Below are 25,777 nucleotides of genomic sequence, written 5' to 3'. Positions count from 1 at the left end.
TAATTGGGACAAGAATAAACAAGTATGGCAAAATATTGAAACTAACTGGTACATATATAGGGGCTCAGTGACTCTACCTTTGTGTGTGTTTCTGTTTTAAAACGTAAATAATATGATTATAATAATAATAACAGTAACAATAATAGATTCTAAGAACTTCCTCCACTATATGAGAGAAGGAAAAAAACAAGATAAATAACCCAAACTAAAACATCTTAGTTCAGATAAGGGTCAAGTTTGGGGGGAGGAGGGCAAGAACCACTACACAAGAGTTTTACTGGGACTTCCCTGGTGGCACAGTGGTTAAGAATCTGCCTGCCAATGCAATGGACACGGGTTCGGGAACCCGTGGGCCGGGAAGATCCCACATGCTGCAGAGCAACTAAGCCCATGCGCCACAACTACTGAGCCTGAGCTCTAGAGCCCATGTGAGCCCACAACTGAGCCCACGTGCCACAACTACTGAAAACTGCATGCCTAGAGCCGGTGTTCCGAAACAAGAGAAGCCATCGTGATGAGAAGCCTGCGTACCACAACAAAGAGTAGCTCTCCGCAGCTAGAGAAAGACCACACACAGCAACGAAGACCCAAAGCAAAAAAAAAAAAAAAAAGTTTTACTCCTTCAACTCACCTGAATTTTACAAATAGCAGAGAATATGGTAAGGAAAATCTCACAGCGTTCCACCATAATTGGGGCAACACTCGAAGCAAAGAAAAAAAAAAATTTTTTTTTCAAGAATTATTTCCTCCTGCCAGTCTTGCCCTAGATATCCATTTATAAAGAAACTTCCAATGTTTCTCAAGTTCAAGAAGTAGGATTGTCAGTGAGTGTTTTGTATGGAAACAAAGCTTCCTAACACCCTGAGCACATATGATTCTGATTGTACATAGAGTTTCTGGGCGTGAAAATGTTATTTTTTCATTGCTAGCTTTCTGGCTGTGCTCCAAAACTACTTTTATCAAGTTATCTTGAGTGAGATCCTTTTTTGGAGGGAAGTTGAGGACCTTTGAAAGACTTTTATGAAAACATTTGCCCATATACATCTCAGCACTTCAAGTAATGATACCAATGATACCACTTTGAGGTTCTAAAGAGAAAAACACAATCTAAAATTACCTAATCCCACCAAAATTTCTGCTGTGGGCAATCACCACCATAATTGTTATTACTGGAAGGGAGAAAAAGAAATTAACACTTTCTGAGATTTTACTAAATGCCAGTATTTAATATGCATTTTTAACTAAGTCCTCTTAACAACCTAATAGGTAGGTACCATTACTGTCCAAAATTTACAAATGAGAAAAGTGGGGCACTGAAAGGTTAAGTAACTTAAGTAGCTTCCTATAACTAAGTGGCAGAACCAGACTTGAACCCAAACTGTCTGGCTCCAACATCTGGGCTATTCTCTCTTATACTACTCTGAACCCTAACTTTTCACCCTGAAGCACGGGAAAGATGACCACTTGAACATTTCTAGACCCTAGATCATTGACCCTCTTCACATTCCTGGTTACCTTTGAGATTTTACATTATTAAAAAAACAAAATAAACAAAGGAAACTAACAAAACCAAAAAACTCTGGCAGGTCCTTCTTTAATGAAATTAAATAGTCTGGAGAGAATTAACAGCAGCTATTACATTAGAACCACTGACCAAGGCTAATAGGGCCCCATAACTGCCCACCCTAATGCAAAGCTGACGAACCCTGTCTAGATACAGAGATCCCAATCAGTTTCATATTGCTTCATTCTTCCATTTGATTGGTTAAATCAGAATCAAACATCTGTAACATGAAAGAGACAAGGAAACAAAAAGTTAAAGAAATGTGACAAAGGAATAAATTCATAAAACAGAACAGAACCTGCGAAAAGCTCTCTGAGATCCTCAGAAAGGCAAGATGTTGCATTCATAAAGCAAGACAGGAAGCTGTGAAAAGGCAAAAGAGTACAAGAAAAGACTCTTGAAAAAAAATTTTTTTAAAGGCAGTATAAGGTTTCATATGGTGGAGACAAAACCTAGAAAGTAGAAACAGGAAACAGAGACAAGAAATTAACCGAATGACACACAGCATCAGTCCAGGAGGTCAGTATTTAACTAACAAAAATTCCAGAATGAAAAGGAAAAAAAACTTGAAGAGAGAAAATTTTCAGAGAAATATAAATTTTCCACAACTAAAAGATTTAATAAACTAATAGATTTATAGAGTCTTACAATTAATAGGGGGCACTCAGTGATCAAATAAATAGAGACCCACACCAAGTTATATCCCTGGGAAATTTCAGACAACAAAGACAAAAAAGCCTCCAGAGAAAAGGCATTTCATCTGCAAAGGAACAAGAATCAAACTGGCCTTCTCCCCCGGCAATAGAAATAAAACCAAAAATAAACAAATGGCACCTAATCAAACTTAGAAGTTTTTATACAGCAAAGGAAACCATAAATAAAACAAAAAGACAACCTATGGACTGGAGAAAATACTTGCAAATGATGCAACTGACAAGGACTTAATTTCCAAAAATACACACAGCTCACACAACTCAATAACAGCTCACACAACTCAATAACAACCAAACAACCCAATCGAAAAATGGCCAGAAGGGCTTCCCTGGTGGTGCAGTGGTTAACCTGCCAAAGCAGGGGACACAGGTTCAAGCCCTGGCCCGGGAAGATCCCACATGCCGCGGACCAACTAAGCCCGTGTGCCACAACTATTGAGCCTGCTCTCTAGAGCCCACAAGCCACAACTACTGAGCCCGTGAGCCTAACTACTGAAGCCTGCACACTTACAGCCTGTTCTCTGCAACAAGAAGCCACCGCAATGAGAAGCCCGTGCACCGCAACGAAGAGTAACCTCGTCCTTGCCGCAACTAGAGAAGGCCCATGCACAGCATCAAAGACCCAACACAACACAGCCAAAAATAAATAAAATAAAATAAAATTAATTAATTTTTTTAAAAAAGAAAAATGGACAGAAGACCTAAATAGACATTTCTCCAAAAAAGACTTACAGATGGCCAACAAGCACATGAAAAGATGCTCATGATCGCTAATTATTAGAGAAATGCAAATCAAAACTACAATGAGGTTCCACCTCACACCGGTTAGAAGGGCCATCACTAAAAAGTCTACAAATAACAAATGCTGGAGAGGGTGTGGAGAAAAGGGAGCACCCCTTGCACTGTTGGTGAGAATGTAAATTGGTGCACCCACTATGGAAAACAGTATGGAGGTTCCTCAAAAAACTAAAAACAGAGTTGCCATATGATCCAGCAATTCCACTCCTGGGCATATATCCAGACAAAACTATAATTCGAAAAGATACATGCACCCCAATGTTAACAGCAGCACTACTTAGAATAGCCAAGACATGGAAACAACCTAAAATGTCCATCAACAGAGGAATGGATAAAGAAGATGTAGGGTGTGTGTGTGTCTAGACACACACACAGACACACACACACACACACACAAAATGAAATATTAGTCAGCCATTAAGAAGAATGAAATATGAAATAATGCCATTTGCAGCAACGTGGATGGACCTAGGGACTTCTCTGGCAGTCCAGTGGTTAAGACTCTGCACTCCCACTTCCGGGGGTGTGGGTGTGATCCCTGGTCGGGGAACTAAGATCCCGCATGCTGCATGGTGTGGGCAAAAAAAAAAAGGATGGACCTAGAGATTATCATAATAAGTGAAGTAAGTCAGACAGAGAAAGACAAATACCATATGATATCAGTTTGAGGTGGAATCTAAAAAAAAAATGATACAAATGAATTTATTTACATAACAGAAACAGACTCACAGACATAGAAAACAAACCTATGGTTACCAAAGGGGAAAGGTGGCGGGGAGGGATAAATTAGGAGTTTGGGATGAACATACACACACTACTATATATAAAATAATCAACAAGGACCTACTGTCTAGCATGGGGAACTCTACTCAATATTCTGTGATAACCTAGATTGGAAAAGAATCTGAAAAAGAATGGATATATGTATATGTAAAACTGAATCATCACTTTGCTGTACACCTGAAACTAACACAGCATTGTAAATAAACTATACTCCAATATAAAATAAAAACTAAATTTAAAAAAGAGAAAGACGAATACCATATGATATCACTTATATGTGGAATCTAAAATATGACACAAATGAACTTATCCACGAAACAGAAACCAACTCGCAGACATAGAGAACACACTGTGGTTCAAGGATGGGGGAGAGGTTGGGAATTTGTGATTAGCAGATGCAAACTATTATATATAGAATGGATAGACAACAAGGTCCTACTGTATAGCACAGGGAACTATATTCAATACCCCCAAGGATATTGAACCATAATGGAAAAGAATATGAAAAAGAATGTACAGATAGGTATAACTGAATCACTGTGCTGTACAGCAGAAATTAACACAACACTGTAAATCAACTATATTTCAATAAAATAAATTTTTTAAAAAAGAATCAAACTAAGACATCAATATTGAAGAATACTAGTGAATAATGAAGCAATGCCTTTGAAGTTCTGACAGAAAATTATGTTCAACCTAGAATTCTACTCCCAGCCACACTAGCATTCCATTTTAAGAATAAAATAAAAACATTTTCAGACAAGGAATTACTCAATATTTACCTCCCACACCTTACCTTAGTATGTACCCCAGCAAAACAAGGCAATAAACCAAGAAAGACGACTCTATGCGAAATGAGCATAATGAAGGCAAGTCACAGGATGTTCACTGAGCAGCAGTTCTAAATAAAACAGATTACAGCAGAAGATACAGGACACCAAGGGAGCGGTAACTATGAAAAAGGGAGATGCCAGAAATTTCATTCTATCTTATAGAAAACGAAAAACTTAAGGTCAGTTATAAAAGCTAACAATACCCCCCTCTCCAAAAAAATACAAGAGAACTCTGATGTGGAGAGGTCGTGGCACCCTGTTTTATCTTTGTAGAACTACCTTCTCCCCACCCCAACACATGTGCTTCAAATGGGGTGGACTCCACACCCACCTCCATCTGGGCATGTGACCAGGCTCTAACTACTCTAATCTAGTCTCTCCACCTTGCCATAGCAACTGGTTCAGAAATAAGCACAGAGCCGAGAATCAGTACTGGTGCGGGAGAGGTGAAGTAGGAGGTTACTGAAAATAAAGCCAAAGGAGGAAAGCACACAGATACAGTGAGAGATCAATTCTTCAAAGTAACATTTGAGCACATGGATCCAATCCTATTCTATCCCTCTGGACTCTCAGTTCTGGAAACCAATTTCCTTTCTCACTTAAGTTCTAACTGAACTGGTTTTCTAACACTTATAAGGATCCCTAACCAAAACACTCCTCTTTCAAAGCCAGAAGTCAAAAGATACCACCTATTGTTAATGAAATAAAAATAAACATATAGTATTTACTAAGGTGACCAGAGCTAAAAATGATGATATGTAACTATTTCAAAAAGAAGGCAGGGAATGGGGCAGTGGTGTTGGGATATAATTCTTCATGGGTCTCTATGTTTTGCAAGCGAGGCGCTGTCTGCTCTTTGTTCTGGAATATAATCTCAAGGATGTTCATATATTAAACCACCTTAGAAGATAGAAACTCTTCCTCCAGAGCAAAGAGCCAGCATACTACTGTCTCCCTCTGGAGCAAAGAGCAGGCATGCTTACTGCCCATTATAAAATATTTGCAATCCCTAAACGCAGAGTTTTCTCCAGTAACAAAACTCATTATGTGAACAGGTGTTATCTGGCCCTCCCCTCAGTGCCCTATGGGAACTGTGGCTCAGGACACTGGCACAAATGAATGTTGATACCCTAGCTACTGCTATTGCTGTAAGTAATAAACTACTTCATCTCTGACTGCCTCCTACCAGAATAGGAGTCTTTACCTTCCACCAGCATCCATGAAACTGTGGCAGGCTAATTTGTTAGCTTCAAGTAAACTCTCAGATCCTTTCTAATTCCTTTTTTATTTGGCTGCGTTTGGTCTTTGTTGCTGCGTGCAGGCTTTCTCTAGTTGAGGCGAGTAGGGGCTACTATTCGCTGCGGTGCGCAGGCTTCTCATCACAGTGGCTTCTCTTTTTGTGGAGCACGGGCCCCAGGTGCAGGCTTCAGTAGTTGCAGCACACGGGCTCAGTAGCTGTGCCCTAGAGCACAGGCTCAGTAGTTGTGGCGCATGAGCTCAGTAGTTGTGGGGTAGGGCTTAGTTGTTCTGCAGCATGTGGGATCTTCCTGGACCAGGAATCGAACCCGTGTCCCCTGCATTGGCGGACGGATTCTTTTTTTTTTTTTTTTTAATTTTATTTTATTTATTTATTTAATTTTATTTGGTCTGCGTTGGGTCTTCGTTGCTGCACGCGGGCTTTTCCCTGGTTGTGGCGAGTGTGGGCTACTCTTCGTTGTGATGCACCAGGGAAGTCCCCTTTGTAACTCTTGACAGGTGGTAAATGGGACCTAAATCTTGACTATGACTCTAGAAAGTCAATAGATAATGCTTAAAATTGACAAATCAAGAAATGGAAGTAGGGTTTCCATGGTGGCGCAGTGGTTAAGAATCCGCCTGCCAATGCAGGGGACACGGGTTCAAGCCCTGGGCCGGGAAGATCCCACATGCCGCAGAGCAACTAAGCCCGTGCGCCACAACTACTGAAGCCCATGCGCCTAGAGCCCGTGCTCCGCAACAAGAGAAGCCACCACAATGAGAAGCCTGTGCACCACAATGAAGAGTAGCCCCTGCTCACCACAACTAGAGAAAGCCCATGAGCAGCAATGAAGACCCAACGCAGCCATAATTAATTAATTAATTAATTAATTTTTTTAAAGAAATGGAAGTAAAAGCACATTAATATGGGGGATTATCACTGAAAGAATCAAATAGAGAAACAACTGAAGTAGTTCCCTCAGGAAAGGAAGTGGGGAGGCATAGGACAAGAGAATTACTGTTTTCACCATAAACTCTTCTGAACCATTACATTTTCCCCCCACCATCATGCATTTGAGAAAGAAGCCTTTCTTGGCTCCTTTAAAGGGGAAAAAAAGAAGTGTACAAGAAAAAAATCTTTTCAGTACTTTCATCCCACTAAAATTGAATGGTAGCATCAAGAAAAGTATCTAATTAGGTATGATGCTCTCATCACAGTTCTGGAAATCTAAAAGGGAAACTCTCTCACCAATGATCATCTCAAGCCAGAAAACAGTCTTAATGTATCTCCAAAAAAGTATGTCACATCTTGCTTTGGAGAAGGTTTGTTCAATAAAATGATTCTACTAGCTATGTACACAATAGTGTCCTACAACTTCTATGGAAAGCACATTACTGGCTTCAGCATATAAATATGTATGCTTAAGCATAATTTCCTGCAATCATAGATTCTAGGTTACCCCTAAATCACTAGTGTTTTAAAAGTGAAATTAAAATTAATTTATGGGAACAAAGAAGAAATATTCTTATGGCAAAGGGAAAAAAATATGCCATCTTACAAGAAAAAAAAGACAATTAAGGTTCAAAAAGTAATTCACATTAAAGAATCAGAATTTTCTAATCAAAATTTGAAATTACAAATTATTTTGTATGGGGCTTCCCTGGTGGCGCAGTGGTTGAGAGTCCACCTGCCGATGCAGGGGACACTTAAAAGGTACTCTCTAATTTTCCTAAGTATACTTACACATCATCTGCCTATTTACTATTTAAAAAAATTTTATTCCAAGATTGTGCAATTAAGAGAAAACACTTATCACATCTACGATTTTCTTTTTTTAAAAAAATAAATTTACTGGGCTTGGGCTTCCCTGGTGGCGCAGTGGTTGAGAGTCTGCCTGCCGATGCAGGAGACACGGGTTCGTGCCCCGGTCCGGGAAGATCCCACATGCCGCGGAGCGGCTAGGCCCGTGAGCCATGGCCGCTGAGCCTGCGCGTCCGGAGCCTGTGCTCCGCAACAGGAGAGGCCACAACAGTGAGAGGCCCACGTACCGCAAAAAAAAAAAAAAAAAAAAAAAATTATTTTGTATGGTAGGTAGGGGATGACTATTTCCATTTAGTATAATTTTATACAAATTACGGGGAAGTTTTTTCTTAAAAATCCAGAACAGAAAAGCTTACCCACTGTCTACCCCTCTACTCCTCCACTAAATTATACTTCCTATACAGCCACATTATAACTTTTGCGCTCCTGCTGAATCTAATTTTTAGGGAAAAGGAAGAAAGAGCACACAAATTCTCCCCCAGAGATAAGCTAAAGTGTTCTTGAGCTAAACTGTAAGTCTAAGTAAAATAGGATCTGGTTAGGAGCTAGCTCTGGTTTTATTTAAAATACACTTTATTTAAATCAGCATTGGTTAACTTTAACCTAACATTACTGCTTCAATCACAGTGGTCTCAGTCAATCTACTTAACTCTTGAGAAGCTGGAGCAAATAAAAGATCTCTGTGAAGTTAGAGTTTCACTAAGGTGTTGCTAATTTCTTTTTCACTTCTAGGTGCTATTCACTAGGAAGGCTTTTTGTGTAGTGAAGTTCCTCTATAGTCAGACTGCGTGGGTTTGAAATCCAGCTCCAACGCACTGCCTAGGCAAGCTGCTTAACCTCTAAGACTCAGTTTTCCTTTTTTTTTGAATTTTTGAATTTTATTTTATTTATTTTTTTATATAGCAGGTTAAGACTCAGTTTTCTGCAAGAAAAAAGGGACACAAATACTTTCCTCATACAGTTGTTAACAAGATTTTTTTTTAAATACACATAAAATGTTTGGCATAAGACCTAGTCAAAAGAAATAAAGAGGGCTTCCCTGATGGCGCAGTGGTTAAGAATCCACCTGCCAATGCAGGGGACACGGGTTCGATCCCTGGTCCGGGAAGATCCCACATGCTGTGGAGCAACTAAGCCCGTGTGCCACAACTACTGAGCCTGCGCTCTAGAGCCTGCAAGCTACAACTACTGAGCCCACGTGCCACAACTCTGAAGCCAGCGCGCCTAGAGCCCGTGCTCCACAACAAGAGAAGCCACTGCAATGAGAAACCCGCGCACCACAACAAAGAGTAGCCCCCGCTCGCCGCAACTAGAGAAAGCCCGCATGCAGCAACGAAGACCCAACGCAACCAAAAATAAATTAATTAATTAATTAAATTTTTTTTTAAAAAAGAAAGAAAGAAAGAAAGGGAAGAAGACAGCTATTGATATTGTCACTACTTACTTCATGGAAAGCCACCTCCAGTAGGAAAGAGATGTTCCATCTGCACACAGTGGAACACAGAGACTCTTTCTTATTAATTAAACCACCACTGAAGGCTATGGAAAGGAACTTCACTAAAAACATGCTAGAAGCATGAAGCAGATGATGCATTTCAGCAAGCCAAACTCAGTCACTTTTCTACCAAGAGGACAGAGTCCTTAAACTTTGCACAGGTTTGTTTACCTTGGTATCATTATGGAACACAGAGGTAGACAAAAGCAAAACTTTTTAAACAATGGAAGTACTTTTAAATATAAATTTTTAATGTAAATTATTTTATAGCTAGCTTTCTCACATTACTTTCTTACTGACCTTCATTCATTCAACAAACGTTTGTTGAACATCTATGAGTCTCTTGGAATACAGTGAACAAACGATCAAAGCCCTCAAGGAACTAACATTTTCGTTGTGAGAAAGACAATAAATAATCATAATAAGTAAATTTTATAGTATATGTTTCAAGGAGATAACTATTATGGGGGAAAAACAGACTAGGGTTGGAACTTGGAAGTGCAGGAGGAGAGTGGCAGTTCCCATTTTAAACAGGGTGGTCAGCGTAGGCTTCCTTGAGAAGGTGCTACTTAAGAAGAGATTTGAGGGGCTTCCCTGGTGGCGCAGTGGTTGCGCGTCCGCCTGCCGATGCAGGGGAGCCGGGTTCGCGCCCCGGTCTGGGAGGATCCCACGTGCCGCGGAGCAGCTGGGCCCGTGAGCCATGGCCGCTGAGCCTCCGCGTCCGGAGCCAGTGCTCTGCAACGGGAGAGGCCACAACAGAGGGAGGCCCGCATACCACAAAAAAAAAAAAAAAAAAAAAAAAGAGATTTGTTAGAGGTAAGGAAGTTAGGCATGAAGATTTATCCAGGCACAGGTAACAGCCTAAGGCAAGCACGTGCCTACACCATTACCACGATCTAACAAATAAGCAAAAATGTTGTCTCTTAATAATATCACCTTCTCCCAAGAAAAACCTGTGCTAGCAAAACCAAAAAAAAAAAATTATATTAATTCATTCAACAAATGTTTAGCTAAGGACACAGAAGAGAACATGATATGCACCACTTTCTATTCTAAACTATAAAGACCTCAGCAAGGGGACTGAGGCTGACTACAAAGTTCTGAAGTGTAAGAAATATGTTTTTTTTCTGTTATTTAGCTTATTGGGCCTTCACTTCACTGCTTTTCAAAAAAAAAAAGGCAGATTTACAGAAATCTGTCCTCCAGATAAGGTGGGATGATACTACCTACACAAAGTATCTCAAAGTCTCTACTCTTTAAAGCATAGATATTGGCCCCTTAAGTTTCTTCACCTAAAGAGTTGATAATTTCAAAAGTACTAACAATGATATTATATTAACATCTTCTCCCCCTGCCTCCAACAGGCCAAAACATCGCCACTGGGAGTCTAATAATTTTTCTAACACTTTTCCAAGATCCACTTCAATTACAGAAAAAATGTGATCTACCAAGTACAAGGTGCTATATGCCATGCACCATGGTAGCTAAGAGGTCTCTGCTCTCTAAGACCTCATCATGTGGTATGGAAAAACATATGCATTATATATCTTTTATGCTATTTACTACTTCAAAAGTAAGTATAGCTCATAATACCACTTGGTTGCAAAGAAAAATACTATGAATTTTTTTCCCTCAAATCCCAACCAAAAGGTTATATTTATAGAGTTGAAAACACATTTTACAACCCCTTACACTATAAAAAATTACAATCTTAGCAGAATATATTTTATATCATTTATCTGATCCCACTTAGCAACTAGAAAGTAAAAGCGTAGAAAGTTAAGAGACCCACAACAAGAAATATCATATAAAAGGAACCAAATGGAATATATTTATTGATTACTTTATTTTCCCCAATTATGTTAACGGATATTTTAAGATTAGTTGAAAACACGTTTCTACATATTAAGGCATGTATGCAAGAGAAAACAGAGGACCAAAAGAAAAAAGAGTAGCACACTTTAACCTCATGCCCTAATCTACTTTTTAATTAAGTGCACAAATCCTGAAAAACACTCCTAAGTATTTATGGCTGGAAGTGTTTCTCTTCTAACCTCAACCATCAGTCTCCTCTTAGGACTGGCCTAAATAAAATGGTAACATGCTCTTATATGCTTCACCCAACTTAGCATTACACTAGCTGGCTGTGTAGTCCATGTTTTCAAGGTATCGTACATAGAGCAGAAGTACTTTGTCTCTTTCTACTTAAATGGCCTATCAGGCATATTAGAGCTACCCTGTCATCATGTTTTACCAATGAGATTAGCAAATATGAAAACTGTCAGCAAGGATATGAAAAAATAGGTGTACTCTCAAACTGCAAATACTCTTTGACCCAGCAGTTCCACTTCTGGGAATTTATCCCAAAAGACAACCCATGAAGAAAATTATTCGCTACAACATTGTTTCTAATAGGAAAAAATAGCAAGACGCCATTTCTCAACCTCCCTTGCATTCAGATGTGGCCATGAACTAAGTTCTGGCTAACAAAACATGATTGGAAGTGTCCTGAAGTAGCAGCTTCTAGAAACCTCCCTGTAAAAAGGCTGGCATGTAAACCTTTGTCCCTTCTTGCATCCTGCTGCTTAGAATGGGCTGCAGTAATTGGAGATCCAGCTAGGTCAATGAGGACAAGGGCAACATGCAGCAGAGCAGTAAGAGCATAGAAAGAATCCAGGCAATCACAGCGGGGTGGGGGTGGGGCTGACGGGCAGGGGACAAGGGGAATGAGGATAGACTAAAGGGCTATCTTGACTGCAGCGTTTGCTACGTAGGTACATCCAGCTGTCAAAACTTATCGAACTATCCACGTGTTTCTGTGAATTTTACTGTAATTATTATGCTTCAAAAAGAGAGAAAGAGAAAAGAGCAATGCCATGAGTGCTATACCAGCCCTAGAACACTTACCTGAACTTTTATGAGAAAGAAATACTTCATTGTTTAACCCACTGTTAGTTTAGCCTTTCTATCACTAATACACTCTTCATATGCCAATATGTAAAGAATGAAAAAATCAAGTGAAAAAGGCAAGATAACGTTACGTAGGCTATGCTACCATTTATTTATTTTTATTTTTTAAATAAATTTATTTATTTATTATTTTTGGCTGCTTTGGGTCTTTGTTGCTGCGCACGGGCTTTCTCTACTTGTAGCGAGCGGGGGCTACTCTTCGTTGCAGTGCGCGGGCTTCTCATTGCGGTGGCTTCTTGTTGCGGAGCACGGGCTCTAGGCAGGTGGGCTTCAGTAGCTGTGGCTTGCAGGCTTTAGAGCACACGCTCAGTAGTTGTGGCGCACGGGCTTAGTTGCTCCGCGGCATGTGGGATCTTCCCAGACCAGGGCTTGAACCCATGTCCCCTGCTTTGGCAGGTGGATTCTTAACCACTGCACCACCAGGGAAGCCCTATACTACCATTTATGTTTTTAAAGGTAGGGAAAATAGACTATACACCAGAAGACTATGTAAGAAACTAGTTAACAGTGGTTGCCCTAGTGAGGGAAAAGTATGCCCAAGGCACAGAATAGAAAAGAAAATATCTCACTTTTTGCACCTTTCACATTTTGAACCATGCAAACACATTACCTATTTAAAAAATAAATGTTCTTTAATCCTATTAAACAAAATTAAATATTTCGTTTAATTTTTTTGAAATTTTGGTATATGCAGATTTTAATGATTTGAAGACTTACATTGACTTTAGTTTCAAGATGATCCCACACTGAACTTAATTACTGAGACCACTAGATACAAAAATGACAAAAGAATAAAAAGTGTTGGAAGGGGTAAAAAGGGAAGGAGAGTGTTGGGAACTCTTCTTTTGAGGAAAACGGCAAGAAAACATTTTAACCAAAACAAGAAGCACTGGGGTCATTCTACTGCTGGAAATATGTACTACATATCTTTTAATTTCTCATTATCTGCTTTTAATGAAAAACAAACAAAAGCAGCTAGCTAAATCAAAAAGGCCAACAAGGCTTTTCTCTGATTAGCTGAAGGAATCAAACAAAAGGTTCTTTCTTGTTAGGAGTATAGATTCTGAAGAGTTACAAATAGTAATGTGAAAGTCTTCGTATCAGATTAGAAATTGAAATAAAATGAGGATTTCTGAGAAATTTATCAAATTCACCATAGGTTTTCTGTTCTCAACACTATTTTGTAACGTGTATATATAAACCCTGTTAAGTTTTTATGGTGCAATCAGTATAACAAAAGAGTTACTCAGACTTCCCTGGTGGCGCAGTGGTTAAGAATCCGCCTGCCAATGCAGGGGACACAGGTTCGAGCCCTGGTCCGGGAAGATCCCACGTGCCTAGGAGCAACTAAGCCCATGTGCCACAACTACTGAGCCTGCGCTCTACAGCCCACAAGCCACAGCTACTGAAGCCTGGGCGCCTAGAGCCCGTGCTCCGCAACAAGAGAAGCCACTGCAGTGAGAAGCCCACGCACAGCAACGAAGAGTAGCCCCTGCTCGCCACAACTAGAGAAAGTCTGTGCGCAGCAAAAAAACACCCAACGCAGCCAAAAATAAATAAATTTATTTTTTTAAAAAAGAGTTACTGAAAATCTACTACTCTTAAATAAACCATTTAATTTTGTCAGTTGCCCAAGCCTTGGCCTATACATTCATGTATTTTTGTGTATGATTAGTATATATATTTTATATACCATTTTCACATACTTATTTCCACATAATGATAATTAAGTTGAATGAAATAAAAAATATTCACTTTATAAATCCATAAAATTTTGGATTTTTATTTTTAAAAGGTAACTCAGTAAGAAAGCCCTATCTCTTGCTCTAATTCCGGAAGATGACTACTCAGATCCTAAGTCAGAGGCCACCAACCATTTACTGATCATCCCAATTACCAACAACCTCTTAAGTGACAAATACATACAAATAAACCCAGAAAAAGGAGGCATCATTTACATGCTCTTGTTGATAATAGTGAAAACATTAAATTGTTTCTAACAGGGTTGGATGGTCACAAACAAAATCTCTAACCCTTTAGAAATTCCTAGCAGCTACTATGGAAATTTCTTGGGGCCTCTGGAACACAAGTAGGCATAGACAATAATCATTAAGCCCTGCAAAGTAAATCCTTCTGGAGGCAAAGACTATATTTTCCAATACAGTACTGTGTATTGTCCTATAAAGATTTCAGCAACATAGACTAAATGAATATTCAAATGTAGAAGGCTCAAAGTAGGCATAGAATTAACATTTGGTGAACTGAACACTAACAGTTTAGAAACAAAGACAATGCACATGGAAATGAAATTAAGCTTTACTTCTCTGAATAAGATATCTACACTAAAAGCATACAAATGACAAATTTCTTAAGAACTGAGTAATTATACTGAGGTTCATTAATGAAGGCTTGACTTTTTCCAAAGGGGGATAAAACAGATCTGCTATCTGCCAAGAACATTAAATTGAAATCTTCAAAAGTGGTACTGCTATTACCTTAGTAAACCAGTAACACTAATATCCTTTACAAGTATAAAGGTGAGAAGTTATGCTCATTGTTTTTGAAAAATTGGAAAGGGAAAAGGTAAAGATTAATTTCCTCCTATTCTCCTGAACTATCAATTTGGAGGAAAGAAAAATGGACCAATCAAATTAATTTCATATAATATTCTCAAAGAATATGAAATAAACAGCATAAACACAAGGACAGGGGTTACTCAGATTCAATTCTAACAAATTATTACTTGATTCTATAGGAAACAAAGATCAGTAATTGTCAGACCAGTCCTTAAGGGACTTTCTCAAAAAGCCAAAATCTTAAGAACTCCATTGGACTATAAACTGTGGTCAAGAGGTAACATGTATCTAAATCAGAGCCATTTAACAAGAGAAAGACTCAACAGGTGTTTGGTAAAAGAAATGCCTGGAAACACTGGGAACACATGAAAAGACCTTTAATAAAATGAAACCATAGTATTTATGTAACCCAACAAATGAGTTGGCAAGCAAATTTGAATCTCCAAAATTAATCATATCTTTTAAAGAGGCATAGTCCCCTTCTTTCCATGTCCCCTAAAAAGGGAAAATCCATGACATTTTAATAAAGGAACAATTCTTTAAAAAGGCTTTACAACTCCTCATTCTCTACTAAAATAGAACAATTAAAATTCAAGCAGAATAGGGAATTCCCTGGCCGTCCAGTGATTAGAACTCCACGTTTCCACTGCAGGGGGCATGGGTTCCATCCCTGGTCGGGGAACTAAGATCCTTCAAGCTGCATGGCACAGCCAAAAAAAAATTCAAGCAGTATAGACAAGATCGTCAAGGTTGATTCACAAAATAAAACAAGGTAAAACTACAGTAAGAATCAAGTAACTTTTTGGTAATATACACAAAAATATTAGGTAACTGAGAACATCTGTAATACAGAGGCTAAGCCCCTAGATCAAATAAAGAAGAGAGGAAATAATTCATTTGTTAGATTCAGAAACAAAACAATAACTAACATGGCTAAAGTTTTCACTTAAATTCCAAGGCCATGAAATATTTTTTTTTTTTTTTTTTGGGCTGTATTGGGTCTTCGTTTCTGCGTGAGGGCTTTCTCTAGTTGCAGCAAGCGGGGTCCACTCTTCATCGCGGTGCGCGGGCCTCTCACTATCGTGGCCTCTCTTGTTGCGGAGCACAGGCTCCAGATGCACAGGCTCAGTAGTTGTGGTTCACGGGCCTAGCTGCTCCGCGGCATGTGGGATCTTCCCAGACCAGGGCTCAAACCCGTGTCCCCTGCATTGGCAGGCAGATTCTCAACCACTGCGCCACAAGGGAAGCCCCATGAAATTTTTAAACATCAGTAGTTTTAAAATGTGTTATACTGTCATTTTTAAGTACAAAAATGTTATACTATATAGTCTTAAAATATATGCAACTAGAAGGTAAAATTATGTTTTAATATACAACCTCCTACTAATACAAACAAAAATGTGGATTTTCCAGAAAAGTTAGTATTTATCTGGACTTTAATAATCAATTCTATTAATGATATCTGCCATACGGCAGGGGAACCCACAAGGTGTTAAGATAAACAATAAAAAGACAAAAGAATAAATTCTTAAATTTAAGACTGGTACTTGCCAAAGAATACATAGATCTGTAAATAGCGCTAAGAGAAAAAGTGACAGAAGTTAACTAATGCACTGAGCATAATGCCTGGAGTATAAAACCTGCTACCCTTTCTTTCAGTAAATGAATAAATACACAGGCCTTGAAATTCCACAAGTTAAAAATGGTGGTATATAACCATTTTATCAAGCTAACTACATACCATGTTAAATAACACATAGGCGGGCTTCCCTGGTGGCGCAGTGGTTGGGAGTCCGCCTGCCGATTCAGGGGACGCAGGTTCGTGCCCCGGTCTGGGAGGATCCCATGTGCCGCAGAGCGGCTGGGCCCGTGAGCCATGGCCGCTAAGCCTGCGCGTCCGGAGCCTGTGCACTCCGCAACGGAAGAGGCCACAGCAGTGAGAGGCCCGCGTACCGGAAAAAAAAAAAAAAAAAAATAGGCAAAGAAAATGACAAATTAAAGATAGGATTCCTAAAGCATAAAGCTATAGACCTTCTATGGACTTTTCAGGATTCATTTTCATAGTCCTTGCCGTATCCCAAATAAGCTCGACTATTGTGATGATGGTATAGCTCTTCAACTAGAATACAGCCTGAACCAGAGAAACCTAACCCCAAGGGCTGAAGTGGTGTGTAGAAAGTACCTACAACCTCCAGAGAACAATCCTGATGACTGAAATTGAAATCAAATCTCTTGCCCTACTTTGCAAACAAGCTTGCCTCTCCTGGTTCCTGGACAATAGACCAAATGTGTCCTTTGAGACTTCCTTACCAAACTCAAATTTCATCTTCAGAAACTACAACTTAATCAATAATTCCCTACACTAGTTCCAAGAGTGATTTCAGAGCTTCAGATAGACTATTTTTATATTATTAATTATTTAAAATACATTATTTTTAAATTTGTTAATTTTCAAGAAGCAAATGAACACTTTAATACACAAAGTCCTATAACTGAATCTGCTAGAAGTTAAACAGAAAATTGGAAAAGAATTTTTTTTTTTAATTTAAAGGTACAAATTTAAATAGCCCAGGTATGTCCTTAAAGATAAGGGGAAAAAGCTAAGCCTTCAATTATGTGTCTACAATTTGGGGATATAAGATATGAAAGCTTAGAATTTAGTAGAGAGAAGACTAATACACATGAAACAAAGAGTAATAAATAACGGTATACAATGAAGTGTTAAAGTGTTAAGTGGCTAAGTGCTCAATTTGGGACGTCTATAAACTCAGATGAGGGGGGAAATTATCTTTACTTTCAGTAACCTCCAACTGAAATTTAGCATTTCCTTCTATTGGGAATTCAGTCAGACCACAATAATACTAACAATATCTGCCACTGTCAGTAGTAGAAATCATAGATATTTTCCTATCACACAATCATAAGTTGCAGACACCTCCAAACAGTGACAATGTTCATCATTACTTGGAAATTATTAGACCCACGCTAAATCTTATTATTTAATACAGAAGCACATGTTACTATCTCATAATTTAAAAAAATATTTTGATAACTGTATTTTAATGTAACTGGTTTTCTTTGTAATCCTATGTAATTTAAAAATACTACTTAGGAAACGGGTCCTATAGGCTTCAGACTGCCAAAGGTGTGGCGTGGAGCAAAAACTGTCAAGAGCCCTGCCCTACAGCTTCTATAGAAGCACTCTCCTTCCCCACCTCTGGATTTGATGGCATAAGGACATAGAGCTTGAGGTGCTGACAAACACACTGTAACCACAAAGGGACAACACCATGGAAGCAGAGCTTATTCAATAAAGGAAATAAGAAGAAGATGAGATTCTGACCACCTAAGTACAAGTGGATCAAGCTTCATCTTTGGTCTTTTTAGTACTACAAGCCAGTAAATTTGATTTGGTTTTCTGTTACACTCACCACACTCAACATCTAAATGGTACAGCTGATTGCAATAGTTTCTATCTCAGGAAACCAGAGCAATACCCATTTCTTGGCATAGCAATGGCAAAATTACAAAAGGATTCACTTTACCACCATTAGGGAATCTGGGGAAAATGAGTTTAGTTTTTCACAAACTAAGTGTGCTGAAGACTCACTCAATACTCACTCCAATCCACTCTCACATGGACTTCCTATTTTACAGAGGCTGTATAGCTAAAAACTACATTTTCTAGATGCCTTTGAAGCTAAGGTTTCACATAAGACCTAAGTGTGGCCAAGCAGCCCACTTAAGATATAGAGAGCAGAAAATAACATGTAATGATGCTCCTGTCCAAGCAAGTTAAAATTTCTGCCACATATGGTGGCCCGTAATGGCAGTAGCTCCCTTATCAGGCAAGTTCTACAGCGTCTCTGTGGTGTTTGTTCTAGAAGTTCAGTCTAATCTGTTCATTCAGCCTACTCAACATTTACCTCTTTCTTAATAAATCCCATTTGCTACAACTACTTAGAGCAAATGCTCTTGCTACAGATTCTTGAAAAATAAATACAAAGTAAACATAGATGTACAAAAAAGCAGCATCTGTGTGATGAATGTGCAGATTGGGATTGACATATATACACTAATATGTATAAAATGGATAACTAATTAAGAACCTGCTGTATAATAAATAAATAAATAAAATACAAAAAGTCAAACAAAAAAAAGGGGGGGGGGCTTCCCTGGTGGCACAGTGGTTGGGAATCCGCCTGCCAATGCAGGGGACACGGGTTCGTGACCCGGTCCGGGAAGATCCCACGTGCCGCAGAGCGGCTAGGCCCGTGAGCCACAACTACTGAGCCTGCGCTTCTGGAGCCTGTGCTCCGCAACGGGAGAGGCCACGACGGTGAGAGGCCCGCGCACCACGATGAAGAGTGGCCCCTGCTCGCCGCAACTGGAGAAAGCCCTCACGCAGAAACGAAGACCCAACGCAGCCAAAAACAAATAAATTAATTAATTAAAAAAAAAAAAAAGCAGTATTGTATTGGCAGTCAGAAACCTAACAAGAGTTAACAGCTTATGGATACAGATATAGGCTTGACCTGGAAAGCATTATAATTGAGAAGCCCTAAGAGCTAAGGGCCAGATTATAAGGAGCACAACAAAGAGTCAAGAACAGAGCTTTAGACAGACTCAAGATAGAGAACAAACTAGTGGTTACCAATTGGGGGTGGGGGAGTAAGAGGTGTAAACTATTAGGTATAAAATGAGCTACAAAGATACATTGTACAATGTGGGGAATATAGCCAATATTTTATAATAACTATAAATGGACTATAACCTTTAAAAATTGTGAATTACTATATTGTACACCTGTTAACATATAATATTGTACAGCAACTATACTTGAATTAAAAAAAAAAAGAGAACAGAGCTTTAGATAGTTTGGATCTGGAAGAGAAAGAATTGCCAGCCAAGCTGATAAATCAGAAGAAATCAGAGATGGGCAAAGAACCGAGAGAGAATTCAAAAAATGAAGATGTCTTCTGTACAACTAAATACCAAAGATGACAAATGGGCTAAGAATTTAACTAACAGATCCGTTTTTCACATTACTTCCTTTCTCAAAGATTGTCCTGAGTAAAAAATAACGCTCAAACTCCCTCCTTAATTGCGTCCCTTGTCTGCTACTGCAGCTTCATACCATAACTTTTTCTTTTTCTATGTATTTTTAATGTATTTTTAAAATAAATAAATAAAACCTCTTCTCCAGATCCCAAAATAAACGTCCAATCCAAGGCCCACACCTAGGAAGCTTTGTCTGGCAGTCCGTTGCCTCCTCTGAATTCATGTAACATTTATTTATCAGACACCTAATTAAAATCCAAACTAAATTATAACCTTAAAGAGAGCAGGGGCTATGTTCTTCATTTCTTTATATTCTGAACACCCAGCATAATGCCACTCAAATGCACTGCTAACAGCTAGGCCCTTTCAACAGGTAGTTTCAGAAGGGTGGAAGTAAGATTGCAGGAGATTAAAAATTTAATTAAATTGACTTGGAAGGTGAACAAAGAAACCTTCTGTAGAAATGGTAATGTTCTATATCTTGACAGGGTTATGGGTTAAATAGATGTATGAACTTGTCCAAACTAAGGGACAAGTTTACTTATTTAATAAGTAAACAAACAGTTCATGATAGGCATGCAAAAGTATTTACTGGTAAAGTATACTTACTTTGAAATACAACCAAAATATAAGATGGATTGATAAATACATAGAGAGAGGGTAGAATGGGTGGATAAATAGATAAGCAAATACAGCAAAATTAAGAATTACAGAATATACATTGTGGGTATTTAGATATTCATATTCAATGTATAAACACTTCTTGCAACTTTTCTGTGATTGAAATTTTCATGATAAAATGTTAGGGGAAAAAAGCACAGTGGAAATAATGTGAGGCTCACATTATTTCAGAAGTTTGTTAATTAAAGGATTGACCTTAGAGAAGAAAAGAAAGGTATATATACATGCCTCTGAGAGAGGGATGTCTGGATTGTTCCTCTTCTCTCTACCTCTAGTCTTAGACTGCCTATACAGACTAGTTCTGGCCTTGAGTGCTTGCTCTTGCCTGAAAGAAAATGCTCACTCACTAAGCTCTCTTCATTCTAGCACAATCCAAACCTGTGGAGCCTGACCCCTTTGTCTGTCTTGGGCTATGATAATCTGTTCCCTATTCTTTTTACCTGAGCTTCTAATACCTCCTTAACTGACCTTTAAACCTCTGGCCAATCTGCATAACATAAATGGTTCATCCTCTTGGTCCAATTCTTGCCCTTCAGACCCATGGCCCCCATGGCAAGGGAATGTTAAAACAAAGGTCACACCCCTGGCTGAGGACCTGGCAGAGAGGTACACAAAACATGTTTGTTAGATGAATAAAACCCATGCCTGATAATAATATAATACACACATAAATAAAGCTTAGTTTCACATTTAAATCTACATTGTGCTGAGGGCTGAAAATGTGTGTGCTAAGTTTCTGGAGTTGAACATTTAAAAAGGGAAGATCTAGAGCCTCTTCTGTGGAGAGCAAACCAGAAGACAGAGCTGGAAACAGAAGGTTGACAAACTCTTTCAACTGACATTAAGAAACACCTACGTTTAAATTATTAATGCTTTTCCCAGATAATACAGTACATTCAGCAGCTTCAAAGTGGCATAAACATGAACTACAGGGGGAAAGATAAATTATGCAACAGTAAGAATTGATAGGAATTCAATTTCCAATGACCTAAATGCACTTGGGAGTTATTTGCTTTTTGTTACTGTAGCTTCCAAAGGACTGCAGATTATGCACTTGCTGAATTTTGCCTTTGTCACACATGATCTAACAAGGAAGGCATTCATTCTACCATAGTAGCTTCTCTCAAGTATCTGGTTCTAAACAGCTGCAAATTTTGGAAGATAACACTGAATGATGTTTCTAACCATTAGGACGTTCTCTCCCCAACAAATATGAAAACAAGATTAAGGTTTACTAGAGTATCAAAACTGCAAATTAAACTGGCTGAGCATAAAGTTATTAGAAAATAAAGTAGAAAATTTGTACAAGAATTTAAATTCTAGATGTTATGTTAATAGAATTGATCCAATAAACATATCTTAAAGAATTTCTAAAATACAACACTTTCATTGTTCAAATTTGCTTTTATCTGTCAGAAAGATGCTATATCACTAATGATTGGCTGATATAGTCCCTTAAATGCTGTAACTGGATAAAATGACAAAATATTTCAAAATGATACTGATCTCAAATAAATTTCCATTTATAAGAAGTAAAAGCTGCTTCCTAGACCCAAAACTCCTAGGCCTGGGTGAAAAATAACCTGCCAAAAGTAGAAACAAACTGTAAAAATGTTTCAGAGTGTTATGTGTTATGGCTGGTTAAACGGTTATACAACTATACAAAGAACTTGGTTTTTTTACACCTGTCATTGTTCCTAGGTCATATCAGAATACATGAAGACATTTATTCTCCACCTATCAACTCATTTTTTTAAAATAAATTTATTTATTTTATTTATTTATTTTTTGGCTGTGTTGGGTCTTCGTTGCTGCACGTGGGCTTTCTCTAGTTGCGGCAAGCGGGAGCTACTCTTTGTTGCAGTGCGAGGGCAGCTCACTGCGGTGGCTTCTCTCTTCTCCCGTTGTGGAGCACGGGTTCTAGGCGCGCGGGCTTCAGTAGTTGTGGCACACGGGCTCAGCAGTTGTGGTGCACGGGCTTAGTGGCTCCACAGCATGTGGGATCTTCCCCTGCACTGGCAGGTGGATTCTCAACCACTGCACCATTAGGGAAGCCCCTATCAACTCATTTTTCATAAAAAAAAAATCATAACTGCTAAACACCATAGAGGAGGAAAAAATGTACTGCCAAGGAGAAGCTATTTTATTATCAGCATTTATATGTCTTTCAACTCACATGTAGTTTGACTTTCACCATATACCCTAGTACATTTAATTTACACAGATCCACGTAGCCTCCCCCAGAAAGGCTCCCAGGAAAAGACACATGCAACTGTCCTTTCTGTACCTCCTTCAACTTCATTACATAATATTTTGTCATGATCCTTTCATTTTAAAGAGTAGGTTGATTAACACCCTCAAAATCAGCAATTTCATGTTAATTTGGTACTTATCAGTCTTGAAGATCCAAAAACCCAAATTTTGTCTTTAGAGCCTTAACACTGTCACCACACGATTCCTAATTTCTTAAAATAAATATATATATAATAATTTTCAAGTACTGCACAAAATGCTATAGAATTTCCAAAGTACAGTGAGCATTAAAATTTATAGAAAAAAAAATTCATAGAACACCTTGTTTTGTAAAATTCCAGTCAAATCTAATGGTAATTAACAAGGGTAAATTTTTGCTTTCATTTTCTACAAAAACGTAGTAACAGAGCATGACTTCCACCAGCATGTTGATGCAGAATCTAGACAGACAATACCTTACCAAACACCTTTTAAGAGCAAATGAGAGAAGGAAGTATTAACGACAAAAAACCCCTAACATTACAAGTCAAGGTCAGTGGGGACGGGCTGAGGACTCCTATCCAAGCTTCCTGCTGAAGACACTAAATTGTAATTATGCTTCAATTTTAAGCCATCTACCTCTCAAACTAGATCCTATTTAAATGATTTTATAGAGAGGAAGAAATGATGAGCAAAAGTACTGATATGCTGCAATACCTGAAGAGAGTCATTAATGGCAGGTGACTAGCTTCTCTTCTGGCCTGATCTCTTTCGGAAGAAAAGCAATATTCATAGGCAAGGCATTTTTTAAAATTCTGTAGTTTCATATTTGAAAGCATTACAGACGAAATATTAGTTACTTGTCCAGGCAAGCAGTCCTGGTATATGTTATTATACAGTCACAGCCCAGTCTTAGTAAGAAAACAAGGAAAATCCTTGTTGTTGAGCTATAAGCGTAGGAAACCCTCAATTATCCATGGACAGGGACAACCTGGATAAATTAAGTCCCCAGGTAATTATTATTTAAGAATGTTGGATTAATTCAGAACTCCTCCTCCCCTCTTTACAAAAGAAAAAGTTGACTTAAAATCCTCTCTCTCTTCCAGACCACTAACAAAAAAAGCAAATAGGCAGATAAATGATTTCAAAATTGTCTAGCAAAACAGACTAAGGCAAATAATTATCAGCACTCGAATTGGTTCTATTTTTTCCAGCAATTCCGATCACAAGCCATCAAACTGAGTTTAGCTTTCTTAAATGCATTTACATTAAACACCCACCCATCCACCCCCCACAAAAAAAAACCTTCCTGATTGAGATTTTCCTAAATCAAATGGGTCTTATTGAACTGTACTGACAATGTTCGAAATGTAAGTTAAAGAACTTAACTATTACATTAAAATTGTAAAATGCTGATATCGAACAACTTCCGATTCAAAATCTCTGCGATGCTAGGCGTTGACAGAAGCTTTAACTTCCTTTTTCTCCCCTCCGGGTCCTCCCGGCCCTTCCGCGTGTCAAGCTCCCCGCCGGGGTCTGCAGTGACATCACAGCCCCTCTCTTGGAAAGCCCTGACGTCACAGACACGCTGAACCATAGCACTCTGACTTCATCGGGACTGGGGCGGAACCGCAGTCGACTTGCGCCAGCCCGGAGGCTAGAGAAGCTTCCGAGCCTCGGTCCTGCCAGGTCCCCGAAGAAGGTTAAGGACAGGCGCCAGCTCACCTGCGCTGGAACGGGGAAGGACGGAGCGGTCGAGCCCCGGCGGGCGCGACAGGGCGAGGCTACCCCCATGCAGGGCCCGATTTCCTCACCGGCCGCCGGTCCCGGGGGTGGGAGAGCCGACCTGGAGCCTCCCCACGGCCTATCCCGGATCTCCTCCGCTTCAGCCCTGACCCGGGACCCCACTCCCGCCCGCCGGCCTACCCGACCCTCCGTGCCCCGCGGGGCGCTCAGCGCCCGGCCCGTGTGCGGGCAGAGGACGCCCCCGGACGAGGTGCGGGCCGCCGGGTGCCTGCCCCAGAGCTAGCCCCGGACCGGCGGGCGGCGCCCCCGCCCCCACCCGCCCGGCGCCCCGAGAGCGCAGGCGGCCGGCGGGAGGGGGCGGGGAGCGGCCACGGTGGCCGCCGCCAGACCCCGACCGCGCCGCTCTCGCGCCACGCCCCACCTCGGCCCAGACCCACCTGCGCTCCTGCCCCGGCCGGGGCCTGGCCCGGGGCTGCACACCGCGATACAGCGGCGGCGGCACTTGGCCTGGCTCGCTCCCCACCGCTGAGGCGGACCGAGCGCCCAGCGCGGCGCGGCGGAGCCCAACGCTCGCCCCGAAACCCATTTGTTTGGCTAAAACGGCGTGACGTCACGCGCCGGCCCAATCGACGGTTGGCCAGGGGAGGGGCCGCAGAGCCAGGGAGTCGCAGCGCCCCTGCCGGGATTCTGCGGCACTTCGGACGCTGGGGGTGCGAAGAGTGGGTGACTTAAAAGAGGGAGAACCGGGTGAGGCATTTTCGGGCCCCCAAGTGGTGAAGAGTGAAAGCTCGAGCAAGACCTGCAGAGAAAGGAATCAACCCCTCAGGCTAGCCAGAATGGTAGTAATGCCAGTGTTCAACAGCCAATAGACATGACAAGTCTACTAATACTCATGGGTGGATGTGGAGCTATAAATGGTGTTAGATAACCTAGTAGACTTGGGTTCAAATTTTGCTTCTGCTACTGTCTGGGGAGGCTGGGCTTCAGAGTTCTCATTTGTAAAATGAAGGGGTTGAAAGAGTCCTTTATGTTATTCTTTTCTATGCAAATTGTGGCAGGAATATCTACCAGCAAGCTGATAAACTTTGAGGTTGACAGTCTCAAAATGTGATCTTTAGACGTTTAAGAGATTGTAAATGATGATTATAAGAAATTTTTAGCATTTTACTTAATACTTTCAAATCAGAGTGCCAGTGAGGACCCTTTTACACTCAGCCTTTAAAATGCTAATTGCTTTCACTGTAAAAATAATTTTAACCACATCATA

At 39.9% G+C, this 25,777-nt stretch overlaps 1 protein-coding gene across 16 annotated transcripts in view; it reads right to left on the bottom strand.

Annotated features, from left to right (window-relative positions):
* Positions 1-25,090, bottom strand: part of FBXO34 (F-box protein 34) — a 90,666-nt gene extending 65,576 nt beyond the window's left edge. For 2 of the 16 annotated variants that reach the window (XR_003681966.2, XR_003681969.2), the window contains exon 1: positions 4,655-5,335. The gene's annotated coding sequence lies outside the window, so the exon portion shown is untranslated. Of the gene's footprint in view, positions 1-1,705; positions 1,785-4,640; positions 7,290-24,489; positions 24,622-24,947 lie in introns of those variants that run through there. The other 14 variants (XM_028495917.2, XM_028495921.2, XR_008618669.1 and 11 more) reach the window with 13 other exon arrangements.
* Positions 25,091-25,777: the final 687 nt, after the last annotated feature.

This window comes from Physeter macrocephalus, chromosome 11 (genome assembly GCF_002837175.3).
Source record: "Physeter macrocephalus isolate SW-GA chromosome 11, ASM283717v5, whole genome shotgun sequence".
Taxonomy (NCBI): Eukaryota; Metazoa; Chordata; class Mammalia; order Artiodactyla; family Physeteridae; genus Physeter; species Physeter macrocephalus.
Note: the sequence above shows the minus strand (reverse complement) of the source record. Positions and strands in the feature narration are given on the sequence as shown.